Below are 5,099 nucleotides of genomic sequence, written 5' to 3' on the forward strand. Positions count from 1 at the left end.
GTGGTTGTGGTGCACCGGCTTCTCATTGCTCTGGCTTCTCTTGTTGCTGAGCACGTTTCTAAATGTATAGGCTTCAGAGCTGAGGCATGTGGGTTCAGTAGCTGTGGCTCACAGGCTCTAGAGCTTGGGTTCAAAAGTTATGGCACAATGGCTTAATTGCTCCACAGCTTACGGTATCTTCCCAGACCAGGGATTGAACCTGTGTTCCCTGCATTGGCAGAATTCTTATCCACTGTGCCACCAGGGAAATTCATTTCCTGATAAACTTTTAAAGTAACCTTTTCATTACCTATAAATAGGGCTAATGATAATACCTATTTCAAAGAAGGGTAAATGAGTTACATTTGTGAAGCTTTGAGCATGGTGTGAACCTAACATTCAATAAATGTTACTTGCCTTTTGCAGAGCTTCTGAGGGTTGTTATCCTGAATGATAACTTCAAATCAAACAAAAGTGATATTTAAATTTTACTCCATCAAAGAAACTATTTGCCTGGCAGTGTTTATTTGTTGAGTAAGTGAAAAAAGAAGAAGTAAAAGAACACTTTGGGGTGTTAGCTGATGCTCTGCTGGAGAATTCCACATGAAGAGGGAGAAACCCTGAGACTAGCTGGAGACAGAGGGAACTCTAGCAATCCTAGAGTCCCAGCTGAGCCCAGCTTTTCAGGGTCCTGGCCAGGGTGACAGACACAAGAATCTGGCATCTTGATTCAGACAGTCAAGTGCCCAGATGACTGCCATCCCAGGTGCCATCTGACTTGTGGCAGCATGAGAGACCCTAGCGAGATTGATAGAAGAACTGTCCAGGTAACTTATAAAATCTTGACAGATGATAAATATTTGTTGTTCATTTTAAGCCACTATGTCTTAGAGTGGTTTGCTATATTACAGTAGATAACCAAAAAGGAAGCACCCAGGATAGCGCCTGGCATACAGTAGGTACTCAATGAATATTGCTTACTAAATGAATGAACCGCTTCATTCTTTTCCTAGGGCCTGGTGCTCTGAGATGCCTCCCAGCCCCCTGCTCACCCCTCTGTACCTGCCTTATCTTACTGTCCAGGAACTACTGGGGCTAAAGTGAAAAGGGGGCTTCTGCTGCGCTCTTGAGTGCACAAAAGCCTGAAATGAAAGTTTCCTTTGTGAGAAAAATCCCAGCTTCTGGATCTCTAAGGCAATGTCTTCCCACTTGTTGGCAAAACAGGGGCAGGTTTTCTATATTTCTTTTTTAACAAAGCATTTATTTATTGCTTGTTTGTTTAGCTGCATCAGGTCTGCGTGTGTCCTGCAGGATCTTCTGTTATGCCACAAGGACCGTCTAGTTGCGGCACAAGGACTTAGTTGCTCCTGCAGCATGTGGGATCTTAGTACCCAGACCAGGGATTGAAGTCATGTCCCCTGCATTGGCAGGCAGATCCTTTACGACTGTTGCACCTGGGAGGCCCAGAAGGTGGACTGTTAACCACCGGACCACCAGGGAACTCCCTCGTCTCTATTTCTGAAGAAGAAAGATGTGAGAACCAGCTCTGGAGTCCATCTACCCTGGGTTTGAGGCCACGCTCCTCCACGTCCTGACTATGTGACAGTGAACTGCTGATTTAACCAACTTTCTTATCTTCCAAATGGGCTCCAGATAAAGTTTCAGTGCAGAAACTCAACATGCTATTCTCTGTATAGCACCTGCAGCACAGCAGGTACCACAGCGCTATGAGTGCATCTAAACAAGGGTAAATCTCAGAGCAAAATATGCAGAGCAAAATATGCCCATGGCCAGAGCACATACCGTTTGTGATCCCACTGAAACAAAGTCCCCAAAAGGGGAAAAGACGGTGAGAGAAAGAAACTTCTGAGAGTGGTTACCACTAAGCGTAAGCAAGGGAGGGGGGGTGGAGGTGGGGTTACTGACTATGAAGGGCTCCAGGGAAACTTCCAGGGTGTTTGAAATGTTCTATATTTTGATCCATTGGGCCATACCATTTAAGACACAGTTTGATTCCTGTATGTTACATCTTAATAAAGGAGTTGAGAAAGGGTTAGCGTATCATCCCTTCACTCAGGCATGATCTTTAGGAATTTCCTAACTTCCAGGCCTTTTGCCCCCACAGGGCTGTCTATCCTTGCCTGCTCACACCCAAGTCCATCCTGGGAGCAGCCTTGGGTGACGCTGTCCTAGCGCTTGGTGTAAGTTGGCTGTCACTGCCAGGCTTGACCTGGGGCTGATTCCAGGATAGGAACTCAGTTGGGACACGTGTTGACTTTCTGCTCTTGGGACGGGCTCTGGGGCTTTTCAAGACCTTAGTGGGACATCCTGCTTCAGGATTGCTGGGGAGGCAGCAGTGGGATCCTCGATGCCCTTGGGAGTTCGTGAGTGGGAAGGGGGTCTTACTACCCCCCAGCGAAGACCTGGAAGCTCTAAGGGGGTGCTGCAGAGTATTTGGAATAAATGAGCAGCAGGAGCACGTCCTTGGCGTGGCGGGCCCAGTTCCTGGAAGGAGAGCCGGGAGGGGTGGGCACTGAGGGTGTCCGGACTGGGCAGAAATAAAGAGCTTCTTCTGCTCACAAGCCTGCTATTTGAGGACCTGGAGCCATGACGTCCCTCAAAGTTTCCATTCTCTGCACTGCAGCTGTTGGTTACGTGTTTCATTCAAAATGCTTTGCAGGAAGCAGCAGGCTCCACATTCCAGGGCTTTTAGTCATTTTTTCTCTCAGAGCTTTGGGGCCAGGATTAGAACGTTCTTCAAACCACACTGTCCTCGGCTGGACTCCCAAGAGGAAGTGGGTGGGCCCCTGGAGGATGAGAACATGGGCCCCAATTCAGAGATGGAATGAAAAAAGATTAAGGCCAGCACAAGTAAACTCCTAGAGAGATGGCTGAGCCGGTGGCCCACGTAGGGTGAGGGCGGAAGCCTAAGGGTGGCGACTCTGGCCTTCCCAGCAATGGGCCACAGGGAACTCCAAGTCCCTGGCGCATGTGTATGTGTGTGTGGTGTGAGACAGAATTGAATTCGTGGAGTGTTTCATCCTGAGTGACCCACACACTCTGCCCCTTGCTTTGGTTCTTGCCCTTAGGCCAAGCAGAGCGTGACATGCTGCAGGGGTGGGTGTGGTGACATACGTCTGGATTTGGGAGAGAAAGAGAAGCACTTTAGCAAACGGACCCCACAGATACATGAACCCAGAGAAACCACAACAAACGTTTGCTGAGTGTCTGCTATGTTCCTGGAGCTGGGCCAAGTGTTGGCAATACAACAGGGTACAAGATGGAATCCATCCCTGCCCTCCCAGCAAGGCTTGGGAAATAAGGCCTGGAAGGAGTCCACTGGGATAAGGAGGAGACAGCAGATGAAAGGAATAGGGATGGGTAGGGGCCAGATTCTGGTGGGCAGAGAGGAGGCGAGTGTAGATGGCCTTCAGAGATCATGTAGGTGGTGCAGTTCAGAGAGTGTGAAGGGCAGGGCAGAGCCCAGTAGAAGTTTGGGTGGGATGCAGTGGTGGAAGCTCTGGAAGAAGGTGATTAATACAAGCAGAGCCCCAGCGATTCCGAAGCAGGATCCACCGCTCCGCACCCCCTCCCCCCCACCCGCCGCCCAGGTCTTGATAAGCCCCAGAGTCTGTTTCAAGGAGGACGGAAGGGCCAGGGGTTCCTGGGCAGCCACGCAGCCGGGTGCCACATTGTCCCCTGAGCACCTGGGGCAGAGGGAAGGAAGTCCTAGTCTAACATTTAGGCAAAAATGTCAAAAAAGTTCCTGCATGTAGACAGAGTTTAAAATATGTCCTCCTGAGATTTCTCATTTTAATGCCTGATTATGAGAAGATTTCAAGGCCCAGATTCTGTGACATTATATGCAAAATGATTTTAAAAACCTAATTAGGGTTTTGAATCAGTCAACTTGAATCAAAAGGGAGATTATCTGGTCGGTGTACCTAATCACACAGGCTCTTTAAAATAAGTAAGGGGTTTGGACTTCCTTGGTGGCCTAGTGGCTGAGAATCTGCCTGCCAGTGCAGAAGACACGGGTTTGATCCCTGATCTGGGAAGATCCCATATGCGGTGGAGCAACTAATCTCCTGTATCACGACTGCTGAATTCTGCATGCCCCAGAGCCTGTGCTTCACAAGAGAAGCCACCACAATGAGAAGCCATCTACTGCAATGAATAGTAGCCCCTGCTTCTTTCAACTAGAGAAAGCCTGCACACAGCTATGAAGACCCAGCATAGCTATGGATAAAGTAATAATAAAAGCAGACAGTTTTCTCTGGGCTGCAGGCAGGAGAGGATATGACAGATTTGAAGCATGGGGGTAGGGGTTGTTCCCTGTACATTTAATGACCTGAGGATGGAGGAGACCCCTGGAAAGGGTGTAAGAGAGCAGCCTCTAGGAGCTGAGAGGGACCCCTGGCTGACAATTGGCAAGAAAAGAGCACCTCAGTCCAACAACCACAGGAGCAGAGATCTGCTACAATCAAAATGAACTTGGGAACAGAGTCTTGCTCCAGAACGTCTAGACACCTGCCCAGCAAGCTCACACCTTGATTCTGGCTTTGCCAGCTCTGAGCAGGGAGCCCAGCTGAGTCTACCCGAACTTCTAACCTAGAGAACAGAGATAATTCATTTGTGTTGCATTAAGCTGCTAACTTTATGGTAGTTTGTTATGCTGCAACAGGGAACAAATACACTTCCACTTTTTTGTTTTATCTTGAGAAGTGTCTTAGGACGCCTCCTTTGCGTCGGGGCAGCCTGGATGCACGTGTCCAGGCTGAGGCTCAGGCCTTGGCCAAGAGGATCTTGTTTTGCACTCAGGAGGGAGGGGAAGGGCAGCATCCTACACTCTTCTTTGTAAGAACCACCCAGCAGCTCCTTCCACAGTGCTGACTTCAGGCTGCAAAGCCGCCCAGTACTGCATTCCCTGCAGAAGAGCAGAGCTCTGGGCGGAAACCAGAGAACAGTGACCTCGCCCTCCCCCTGCTTCTCAGATGACAAGTCTGGGCTCTGTCAAGGCAAGAGAGGGGGAGCTGGGGTGCAGGGAGCAATAGAGTTCAGCTGCACCCTTCCCCGCCCCCCATAAGAAAGCCTTCTCTGACTGCTTGGGACGGGGATTT

General features: G+C 49.4%; 1 long non-coding RNA gene across 1 annotated transcript; it reads left to right on the forward strand.

The window, feature by feature from the left end:
* The first annotated feature begins 585 nt into the window (after positions 1-585).
* Positions 586-4,703, forward strand: LOC132659592 (uncharacterized). Its single transcript, XR_009600169.1, has 2 exons — positions 586-806; positions 1,263-4,703. It is a non-coding gene; the product is annotated as an uncharacterized LOC132659592 (long non-coding RNA).
* Positions 4,704-5,099: the final 396 nt, after the last annotated feature.

Source organism: Ovis aries, chromosome 3, assembly GCF_016772045.2.
Source record: "Ovis aries strain OAR_USU_Benz2616 breed Rambouillet chromosome 3, ARS-UI_Ramb_v3.0, whole genome shotgun sequence".
In the NCBI taxonomy this organism is placed as follows: Eukaryota; Metazoa; Chordata; class Mammalia; order Artiodactyla; family Bovidae; genus Ovis; species Ovis aries.